General features: G+C 33.8%; 1 protein-coding gene and 2 long non-coding RNA genes across 4 annotated transcripts in view; 2 read left to right on the top strand and 1 right to left on the bottom strand.

The window, feature by feature from the left end:
- Positions 1 to 4,115, top strand: part of LOC140666494 (uncharacterized) — a 37,493-nt gene extending 33,378 nt beyond the window's left edge. Inside the window, exon 3 of the long non-coding RNA XR_012046765.1 lies at positions 3,853 to 4,115. This is a non-coding gene — a long non-coding RNA (uncharacterized lncRNA). The remainder of the gene's footprint in view (positions 1 to 3,852) is intronic.
- LOC140666485 (latrophilin Cirl) overlaps positions 1 to 12,072 on the bottom strand; it is a 418,870-nt gene that overhangs the window by 349,645 nt on the left and 57,153 nt on the right. The window contains exon 1 of one of the 2 annotated variants that reach the window (XM_072893727.1): positions 8,000 to 8,089. The exons of the other annotated variant lie outside the window; for it this stretch is intronic. The gene's annotated coding sequence lies outside the window, so the exon portion shown is untranslated. Of the gene's footprint in view, positions 1 to 7,999; positions 8,090 to 12,072 lie in introns of those variants that run through there. 2 annotated transcript variants of the gene reach the window in all.
- Positions 4,375 to 12,072, top strand: part of LOC140666492 (uncharacterized) — a 113,757-nt gene continuing 106,059 nt past the window's right edge. Inside the window, exon 1 of the long non-coding RNA XR_012046763.1 lies at positions 4,375 to 5,125. This is a non-coding gene — a long non-coding RNA (uncharacterized lncRNA). The remainder of the gene's footprint in view (positions 5,126 to 12,072) is intronic.

Consider the following 12,072-nt stretch of genomic DNA (forward strand, 5'->3'; position numbering starts at 1 on the left):
TTTTGTCGAACGGAATTATTATCGGTCTTCGATCAACAGAGTCGGAAAATTGCATGAAATATTTGAAAATTGTTCTCTTTATTTTTGTGATCCAAATCAATTTAATGATGTACGAAATTTTTAATGAAATGTTTAAACATTTACAAAAAAATGGATTTTTATTAACAAAGCTTCCAATGTTATATTCTTACATACTGTTAAATTTTCCAAGATTGTTTTTTATTTTCCGCGGAAAAATATCAAAGCAACCATAAACTGTTAGTAACGCATTCTAAATTTCAGAAACCTTTTAACAAAATATTGTTTACATAGAGGCATTATCGCAAATTTTATCGCGAATATTTTACAAAATTACATCATTTTTTTCCAAAGAACGAGAGAATGTAATCTGTAATAAATCGTATTTTCGAATACTTCAAGTAATTCATGATAATGAATAAAAGACGTAACAGAATTTCAATATGCAACCAACTACATATAATTGAAATCAGAACTGTTGAAGTCTCGTCGAGTTTTTTTTCTTAATTAAAAATGCATCTAGTTTTTATTTTAATCACAATTAACAAAGCGATAATAATCGATTGAAGGAGGTAGTTTTGACATCAGCATTTATTTCTTAATCGTCATGTATTATTGACAGCGAATGTGATAAAGCGATATATACGTCCGACACTTAAATAAATCAGATGAACAAGAGGATATAATGTGCACGCGCGATCATCGATCAGATTTCGCGTTCTTCGCGGATCTATCTCGTATTTAAATCGACGCGGAAGAATCGTTAGCGGCTTTCGCCAAGCACGACAATGTATTGTTAGAGAGACAAACAAGGCCTCCTCGATGTTCGTCTAATTAACTAATCGTTGATCTCATCAGTCTAATCCCATACCATCGTCGTGATCGAGATCGAGCATATCTGTGAGCGAAATCGCCGCGAAGAGGGGCGTTTCTTTCTAGGTTCAGCTTGAGAGAGAACTCATTATTAAAACCCGTGTTTTTTATATCATCTTATTGAACGTCAAACAGGTTTATTCACGCTATTATTACAACAACCTCAAAAAATTTATCTGAACAGATCGAGGATCTCTTATTAGTTGTGTAATATCTCGAGAAAAATAAAACTAAAGAATTTTGTAGAAGTAAAAAGTAAAATTGACAAAAAAGACATTACATAAAGATTCTCTATAAAATAATCTAAAGTCCTTTATAAAATTTTTAATGATAAATATTTTTAAAATAAATTTGCAATTTTAATTAATTGATTCTCATTGTAGTAAGAACATTAATAATCCTCTTCGATGCAATTGTTGCGATGTGTTACAGAGTAATTTTTCTTGCTCAGAATACATTTTCGATATTTGATGTTCTGTAACCGTCTATGAACAAAAAAAAAAAAAAAAAAAAAAAAAAAGAAAAGAGTAGAAGTAAGAAAACGGGACGCACGTGACTCAGCGATGTAAAATACTTCTGTGAATTCGACATAAATTTCCGAGCCGCTCCACGTGTTTTCACGGCGATAGCATCCGCTACCGGCAATCGTCTTCTGGCCACGATAGGTGTACGTAACCATGTACGTGTGGGTGGACGAAGAGGGAGCGAGGGAGGATAGCAGATCAGGACACAGGGGTGCTGGACGGAAGAGGTGCTCGAGGTGCCACCGAGGCGCAGCAAGAGCAAAGAGACATGAATATGTATGCAACGGGTGGCAGCCGAGCGCTAAGATACGAGCACTATCGCGCTTATTCATGCGCCTTTTAATATTTAACCCGCCGGTTTACCTGCCCCTTCGCGCACACATTACTTTTCTAATGCGCCTCCTACGCCCGTTCATCAAATCTAAATTTCGCGCAAGAGAGGAATATAGGAAAAAAATGAGTTGCATGAGAGAATATGTGGAAATTATTATTGATTACGAAATTTTCAATTCAATTTGTATGCATTTACTTGAGAATCACATTTTTTTTAAGCGTTTGAAATTTTTATATTTTATGCGCTTATGAAAATTTCACTCTGTTATATAAGCTCTCTGTGTTTTTATTAGAATTATTTTCTCAACTTATATATATATATATATATATATATATAATAATACAAATATTCCAATTTTATGTTATTTTAAGCAATTTTGTTATGAGATTTTATATTTGTTTTAAATGTGGATGAGCCATATATTTTATAGAAGTGTTTTTCGCGTACATATTTATCATTAGAGAATATAAATCATCATTAGAGATTATACGAATTCAGCAAAATGCTGTAACTACTTTAAGATTACGTCTTTTCCTCTCGGAGAAGATTTCTCCAGGCGCCTTTGCGTCGCGACGCACCGGCTCTTTCGTTCTTTCGAACGATGCGCAAAAGACTGCGGCGGCTAACATGGTTGACCCGCGATTAGTAACGGGCTAGTAAGAAACGTACAAGCGATCCTAATCAGTCGTCACGCCTGTGCGTACGTAACGACATCGTTATCGGTGTCTCTGTATACTCCTGAACCACCACATCGTTTTCCCCGCGCATCTCTTGTTGTACCTACGTACGTTATACGGCTCGCATCGTCTCTCTCTCTCTCTCTCTCTTTCTTTCGTTCTCTCCGTATCCTCTCTCTGTTACTCTTTCGACAATGATTACGGTCGTTTGTCGACAGAGAGATTGCTTCGTCACCCGCTCATACCCGTGCAAGAGCGTGTTTGACAGCGCTTTAGTCGTGTCGCTTTTGAATCACGGAGAGACCTCGACAGAAAGCGACGTGCGAGGAGAGAAACTCGCGCGAGAACAAGTTGAGAATAGAGAGGCTCCCCCAGGTAAGTCGTTAGATCGGGATAAACGCGCCGAGCACAAAAGTTATAGGTACCGTATCTGCCATACGCTCTCTCCTTAGAGAGTTAAAAAATATTGACGCAATAATATTCACAACGCGCGAAGTGCACAGGTTTTTGCCTTGAGATCGGTGTTACGTTTTATATCCAGATGACATGTGGGGAGGGGGGGAGAGTTAAGGTACGTTTGCATTTTCACGCGGAATGCATTATTTGGATAATTGCACCTTTGAAGACATTAAAAGTCTAACAAAAATGTTAATATTTATAAATTATAATATTTATATCTCAAGCCTAATATTTGTAACTCTTTTAAATTTCAATTCAATAAATTTACTCATAGAAATTATAAAGTGATACAAAATTTTGTAGAGCTACTCCTAATATCTCTCAAAATTAATTATGATGTATACATTTAATATCGCACAGATAATAGCAGCGTTCAATTCTGGCGTTCTTATTATTGTGTTAACCTTTTCGCTTTATCACGCGATGATTTACCGATAGTTGCGTGTGTATGACATGCGCATATGTATTGTGTACGCATTGCATCATTCGAACGTCGCGTCGCGAGTGCTTGCATAGTGCGCAGCAGGACTTTAAACAATGCTGCGATGTTCGACAACGAACGTGTGTCCGTTTTTGTTCTCGTATATTATATAGGTTGACACATATATGTATATATCAGCGAAGGAAAGTACAATATGTAGCTACAATACGTTATTGCAGTCACACATATCAGAGAGTTTTACGTTAATTTAAAATATAATGCTTTTTCTTCTCTTTAAATTCTTATAAGATTTTCGAATACTTTATATTTCAAACATTTATTATTGATTTCAAAACACAATTTTGTTAAGGTATAATCCTGATGTTCCAACAACCAGAAATATATTTAAAACATTTTAATTTTTGATGACTGCATTTTCTGTAAAATGCAACAGTTTAAAGGAAAAATTTAAAATTATATGCGCAGAGTTAACATTAATTTTTAAAAATTGCTTTTTTTAACAATATAATCGATTTTGTTTTACAGTTTTGTATGAGGAGAGATAAAGCAGTTAGCAAAAGACAGACAGGAAACCTTTACAACTCTAAAGTTGTACGACATACGGTCTCCGCAAAATACAGGCATTGCTGCATTGTTGCACCGCGATGCGGTAGAAATCGTGTGTGACAAACTAACCACGTGCACGCGGGCAAACCCTCATGACGTATAATACTGATTTTCGCCTTTGAGAACGCTGTTCAACAACTTTGCAGATTATCTTTTACCGTATGTTAATGCAATTTATCATTCTCCCCTCTCCTTCACGTGCATATATTTTTTTGGTACTTGGTTAACTGTTTTTTATTAATTTTTTTCTTTGTCAAAGTATTTACAAAAAGCCGAATATTTAATAATGTTGAAAAATTGAAATAAAATGTTTAATGTGTTCTGTAGTTTTATTAAGACGTATGCATTTCAAAAATCTATAAATTATTTCGATATTTGTTAAAAATAATGTTTAATAATAATAAATTAATTTTTAATTTATATGATATATTTTAAGTATTTATCTCGATCAATATATCTTAGACAATAATATAATAAATATTCTTTGATATATTAGTAAGCTGTTGCGAGAGATTTCCCAATATCCCTCACTGTAATTAAATATGTATTTTCAAGTGTCTCGTGCAATGGACATATATTTACGCGATCAGCGCTCGACGATATTATTTTGAGATTGTTAAACGATAAATCATCGATGACGCCATCTGACATCGTCCTTAAGACCTATTCCTAATCCTCGCCGCACGCCGCGCTGTCGCGCTAAGCGCAGGATCTCGCGAGAGATGTGACGTAATCACTCACTGATTGATTGACAAAATCAGGCGATCGAAGGTCGGCTCGCTCGTCTCTTGCCATAGTTCACTCGATGACCGAGTGACACACATTAAAAATTAAAGCAGATATTACCTGCCGAAAACGATCCCTCGCATTTTGATCAGCTCGAAGCTCGGGGGTGTCGTACAAAGTAATTCGCGCGTTCGCGGGAGTGTCGTGCAAAGTAATCGCGCGTTCATTTTCAACGTGTCGCGGACGATCCGTCGTGGTTTAATTAGTTTCAATCTCGGAAATGCCGTACAAAGTACATCTCGCGGGAGTGCCGTACAAAGTAATCGCGCGTCCGGGAATGTCGCGGATGGTTCGCGCAGTCGTATTTTAACGAATAACTGAGACGTAAAAGGAGAACTATGTAATATCCGAGAAGAAAAGGCTGAGGCGCCAGCAGGCCATCTCGCAATCGACGGAGCAATAATGAGTGAGTAAAATTTATTATTTATATATCATATTGTCGTATTAATCGCACGTTTACTCTGCCTGATATATTTAACTGAAATATTAATTAAGAATTAGAAAACACTTTAATGTACATCTCACAAAAGCTTGCAATTAAGAAGAGTAAAAGAATAGACAATTTTAACGGAAATTATATAATTATTTCCGTTAAATATCTGTATAAGTATTGTATAGTGTCGTGCCGTGTATGTGTCGTGTGGACAGGACAATGTTTTCATTAACTGAATACATGGTGCAGCGAGTCGACGGCCCGTTCAACATCGTTATACCGACAAATAAAGGACGCGGAAGAAGCTTTTCGAAATTTCCGAGCGAAATCCGCGCGGGAAAATCCAGCGCCGCGTGTTCGCGTATAATTGAATTGTTCCTCGTCTTTCTCGCGGAACTATGTATGTCGAGAATTTTCACTTGATTATGTTTGTTATGAAGATTTTGAAGAACAAAACTTTGTCCCGTAGAAAACTTATATTCCATATGAAGATATTAACATTGTAATTTACATAAAACTGATGAGAGATTTACATTTTAATCTAAAATATTGAAAAAAAATTAATTTAAAATATTAAAAAAAAAACCTAATAAGATACAGAAATAAAGCTATAATATTGCACTTGCTTGTCGCGACTTTATTTTACTATTAAACAAAGCTCATTTTAAAATATATTTAATCGTACTCACCCACGTTATACTTAATCGAATATCGTAAAATCGTGTTAGTTTGTCATTTTATCTACGGTTCTTCCATTCTTCGATGGAATGTCATGCACAGGCTTATCATTTGCCGTCCGACAATATGCGTGTAACCAAATACTTGCGCGTGCAAAAACAGCGCGATACCGCTTGCGCGAAATCCTCGTGATCACGTTTCTTCTTTTTAATAAACCAAACGCGAGCACGCGTCGACTCGGCTAACTAAGACGCGAACGTGCTGCTCCGACGATGCGTCGCGTTATCAAGCGACTCGCTCGCCAGCATCCAACATGCAAAAAGTAATTATGCTTGCTCAGTGTAAAAATAAAAGCGTTACTTTATTGTTGAAGCATGTTCCTTTATAACATTATATCTGGATATACACAAAACTCGATAAAAGTAAGTCGCGAGAAAGAAATATAATTATAAAATAAAATTGTTATAAATATAAATTAATAAAATTTTATATTTATATTTACTTTTAAATTTATATTTATAAAATTTATAAGTAAATATATAATTATATAATTATAAATAACTAGGTATAACAAATATTATGATATAATTATAAAATAAAATACGAAGTAAGATAAAATAATTGAAGGTGGAAAACTTCAAACTGAATTTAATTTATATAAATAAATAACACGAATAAAATTACATCTAGAAAGATATGAAACAGGCGTAATTTCTTTTAATTAAAAATTAGTTGATAAGTTATACCGAAAAATGCATAATATTCATATAATTGTATATTTCTTTTATAGATATATTGCGCAACATAAAATATCACAATACACGTAAAATTACATGCGCAAGATCTTATTGAAAATTCTTTTACATATTTTATTTCGAATAATTTATCATGGTTTTATTGTAAATAAAAGTAAAAAACAGGCTTGTATCATTCTTTAGTACAAATAATCATTTCTGAAAGAATACTATTTATATGATTTATTTTTTTTTATATCGGTTGATTTAAAAGATACGACTATCGCACAGTAAAATCGCATAAAGTGGCCTTAAGGTGTCACAACGAATTTACACGACCAAGAGCTCGCAATGCGACGGCCAGCCGCGGCTCGGGGACCGCAAATTTCTGACGGCGAATAAAAACGCGAGAAAAGTGGAGCATGCAAATATATTCAGGCGAACGCGCGCAATCCCTAAAAGTTTTGCGCATCGGGCCGTCGGGGAGGTTAGCGGTGGCAGAGCGAGAGGTAGGTTGCTGGAGGATAGAAAAACGACGGACATGTATATGCACGGGTAAATTAAATATACATGTTGTGCAAATAAGACCGCCTAGCGACTCGTTTTATCGTCTTCTTTTGCTCTAGTCGGCTTCTCGCTCTAACTTCATCAGCGTCGCGATATCGCGCGAATAGGTGTTATAAAGAAAAATTCTATATGGAACTCGTCATTCTTTTGTGAGAAATTCCAAACACAATAAATATACGATAAATCATTAATTGTCGTATACATATTTTTGAGAAAACATCTTTTCAAATCATATAACAAATTATTTTGTACATTCTGTAATTTACAATTTTTTTAAGTAATAATATTAATATAACATTTTCATTTAATATGTAACAACCTTATTTTGACTAGTTTATTGATTTCTTCTTAGCTGATTTATTTGCTTTAAATGATTGAAGAAAATTCGAATGTACGATTAGTGATAAGGATATTATAAATATTTTAGTATTCATATGATCAGTTAATATATATAATGATAATTAATTATAATAGTTTGTGTAAAATTTTATTAATTTGTTTATAACAGATATTGATGATAAAATTCAAAATTACGAACTGTTTCACGATGTGATAATGGCATAGAATTTTCCCTAGCACAAGTCTAAATGCATCTAGATTGTAATTTGTGGTAGCTATTAGAGGGATCAACCCCTCGCAAAGTAATATATGTAATGATCTTAACTGAAGAACGTCGTAAATGGGGTACAACGCTGATTGAATGAAAATATACTTGAGTCAATCGAATTCTATTTCGAATATTGTACATCTAGATTCTATCTGCGAACTATGAACTTCCATCAGAATCGTTCATGTATATCGTTCATTACAGGGTCATGTAATAGCATCTCGTGCAATACGCACAATAGCATTTGCTTAACATAGTTACCCAAAAGTTCAAGTCTTCAGAAAGAGATAGCGTAACAGCACTGTAATAAAACGTGCGTGGTTCTGCAGGTTGAGAATCGATTTTTCCTTTTCCATACCTAAAAAAAAAAATATACAACTATATGAATATTATGCATTTTTCGATATAACTTATCAACTAATTTTTAAAATAAATCATGTTTGTTTTATAGCTTTCTAGATATAATTTTACTCGTATTATTTATTATTATAAATTAAAGTATTATACTGTTTATACAAAATGATGACATATATATATAAATTGAAACACTTTCTAGGTACAAAACAATAATAAAATCAATTATATTTTCATAACATAAAGAAAACCGATGATAAAATTTTTCAATCATAATTAAAACAAGAAATATTCTTCCAATATTGCGACTGCGATAAATTAATAAAAACGAGCGACATCGGACTGTATGTGTTTCGTACAGAATAAATTTATTTATGAAATTGTATCATATCATACTCGCTTTCTGAATATTTTGTTTTTGGAATTGCTATCACAATTGTTTTATTTTAAAAAAAACTATGCTGAAATTGTACTGCACTCTAAATACAACACACGTTGCTACCGATTTTATAATTATTAAGCCATCATCTATATTATAATTAAATTGAAAAGTTAACAATGAAGGTTAATAATGATTAAGACCATCGACTCATATAAAATAAAATTTTAACTTGCCTTAATTTATCTTTCTTTTTAGAACAACTAAATATAGATTTATAAATACAAAAGTTAAACGAAATATAATAAATTCAATATTTAAAATTTATTTATTTATATAACATAAAATAAATAAATTGAGATAATTATTTTACATATTAAAATTTAATATTTTAAAAATAGCTAGAGAGAGAGAGAGAGAGAGAGAGAGAGAGAGAGAGAGAGAGAGAGAGAGAGAGAGAGAGAGAGAGAGAGAGAGAGAGAGAGAGAGAGAGAGAGAGAGAGAGAGAGAGAGAGAGAGAGATTAAAGTCTTAACACTGAACATAATTGACTGATTAATTACTTTATTTTAATATTTTATGAGTTTCAAAAATGATTGTAGTTCAAGTGCGATCCAATTTTTTAATGAAATTATATATTACGTGATTTATATAGAAAAAAAAATCGATATTTAACGTAAGCAAGTGAGGGTTGATTATTTTTTACTGGAGAAGTATCTGAAACCAAGACTAACTTTAATGTCATGTTTATTAAGACATTATGTTTACTGAAGCCTGTTGGAACATGTGATCGCTCGTGACATATTCAATGACGAAGGGCACTAATATTGCTATACTGGGCAATTACTGAGTATATCCTCAATGATTAAGGGGAACTATTGACGTAATAATTGACGTATACCTATATGTAACTATTGAGTATGTATCTATCATTGAAGCCAAACATTCCGATATTCATATGCGAAATTACATCCAAAATTATATGGCAGTATATTTCATAAGTATAAAGCTTTAGCTAATAAAGATTTCTCTCAAAAGCTATATGAAAATAGTTTATAATAAATTTTTGTCACGTTGCGAATTATCTATTAATGCTGAATTTCTGATGGAATTAATCTTTCATAATATTTTATTCGTGCTGATGCATTATAGATATTATTTTGTCTTTTATGTGACAAATGTCATTTATATGCATGTTGGATTTTATGCTATGAGATTATTCTAGTGAACTTCTGTGCGAAAAATAAATCGTATCCCGATTTTAAAACAGGTAGAATAAAAAATTTCGCACAGACGAAGATAAAATTTCAACTAGCTGCCGCGGCGAAGCGCATGATGATCCACATAGAGATTCATCGGTCAAAGCGCCAGTCGTATTACTTCCGTTCACCGATATGCATACTCTCTATCCAATATATACGTTTAACCTTTTTAAAACGATTGTGTTTATAAAATGAGGAATTAAAAATGAATTTTTTATAAGAGTGAGCAACATTTATACAGAAATATATTTATATATATATATATATATAACTATATATTATTTGAACACATTTATTTTATTGAAGAATAAACTGGAATTTTAATTAAAAGATTTTGTAATTCCTTGAAAGTCTTTGTGGAAGTATATTTTATATATAATCTATATATATGTATATATATATATATATATATATATATATATATATATATATATATAATTCTATTAGATCTTAATATTAATATATTTATTTTATTAAAAAGTCCTCCATAAGTAACGTGTGTTACTTATGAAAAGAAAAGAAATAATTATTTGGCAGAAATTTTTTTGTTATTGTGAATACAATCATACACTAGTTTTTTTGCACCGTTTGTTTTCCCCGCAAGAAGTTAAACATTGATAGACAATGACTTCGTCCTATCGAGAGAGATTGGAAATATTCGGGTTCGGATTGAAGGTCTCAATCACTGATAATCGGGTCGATGAACCTGGAGGGAGTGCCCCGTGTCGTTTCACATGTCCTATTCGGAAACCACTTAGCGAGAGAGAGAGAAAGAGAGAGGAGGCGAGGGGGAATCAAATACCAGAGATAATAAAGAATTTCACGTTTTTGCGAAATTGCCGTCAATTGGAGACATCGTCTCCCCGCGTCCCCTCCTCATCCTTCTCTCATTCGGAATATCGTTTCGAACAGACGTGATGGTCTTTGCATCTTGGCAGCTCCATTATCTGCGCCATCAATCGGAAATTCTTCTCCCTTTGCATCATCGCGAGGGATAGGGAGCAGAGTGGAGAGAGGAAAGACCGAGGGGGTTTGAGAGGGAAATGGTTTCATTAAAACAATCTCGCTGGTTCGCGTAGCTCGATCGAAACCCCGTGTACAGAATAATGAGCGTGTGTCATTGACGTGCGCCGACTACAGTACTTTTCAGAGATGGTGTGTGATTTTGTATCGCTGATAATATTAAAACGCATAAAGGAAAGGAAGTAATTTTAATATTAATATAAAATAACACGGTCTCTTGCAAAACATTCTCAATACAAAATATTTAAAAATTATTTTCTTACATATATTTCGATTTATTATTATCTAGTATTAATTATTCAATTTTTTAGAATATATAAATTATTGTTTTCAATTTATTATTTTTTTAAATATATTTAAAGTTTAAATTAAACATATACATATATAGTGGAAAATATTTAAAAATTTGTGAAATGTTTTTTTGGTACAATCTAATAAAGTATCTGATATCATCTCACAACTTTATGAGATATCCGTAATTTTTGATATTGATGATTAATTTGTTGGTATTATATTTGACATACATACATAATATAGTTTTACATTTATAATATAAAGGATAATATATCGCGTTTCATTCATCACTACTGAACCACCCTATATTCGACTCATGTATTTAACGGTCGGCGCGTGTGCGCGTGGCGTCGCGGCCGTGCGGTGGCAGTGAAATGCGTGTATCTGAACAATTAGGTTTCAGGCCACCCCCAGTCCGACATGGCAGTCCACAAGGGCTCGCTGCCCCCCCCCCTCCCCCGCGATAATATGTATGTACTAGAAACTCTCGTGTTTTCTGTTAACGTATCGCGAAAACATGAGGAATAACGTTTCCCATTGCCGTGCCGTGACAACGTCGCCTACCGCCCCCGACCTAATCGCGAAAAGATATTTCCACCTGGCATACGGTAGAGTAAAGGCGGGCACCGCGTCCGCAAAAAGCGCGGTCGCTCACGAGTGGAATGTCAACTCACGCTCGCACGGCCGTACTCGCGCGGCGATAAACGTCGCGGGGTGGTTTCCGAGATATTCGCCGTGGACGATTAATTCGCGCGATTAAAGATAGTTGAGTAGAATTCCTCAGATAACGCACGCCGCCCTCCCTGATAATCCCTCGGTGAATGCACATACGCAAGTGTTGCGCGACGAAATTGACTCGTTACGAGGCGCACCGAACAATTCGGTGAATCATATAAATCATTAGCGGTAATAAGGGTTACTGGATAAATGCTAGGCTCACAGTGGAAACTTGATGAAAGATAATCACAATCCGTAAAGGCGATATTTTGATGAGATGCGCACGATTTATAAATACTTGTGTGA

Source organism: Anoplolepis gracilipes, chromosome 6 (assembly GCF_047496725.1).
Source record: "Anoplolepis gracilipes chromosome 6, ASM4749672v1, whole genome shotgun sequence".
NCBI classification, from domain to species: Eukaryota; Metazoa; Arthropoda; class Insecta; order Hymenoptera; family Formicidae; genus Anoplolepis; species Anoplolepis gracilipes.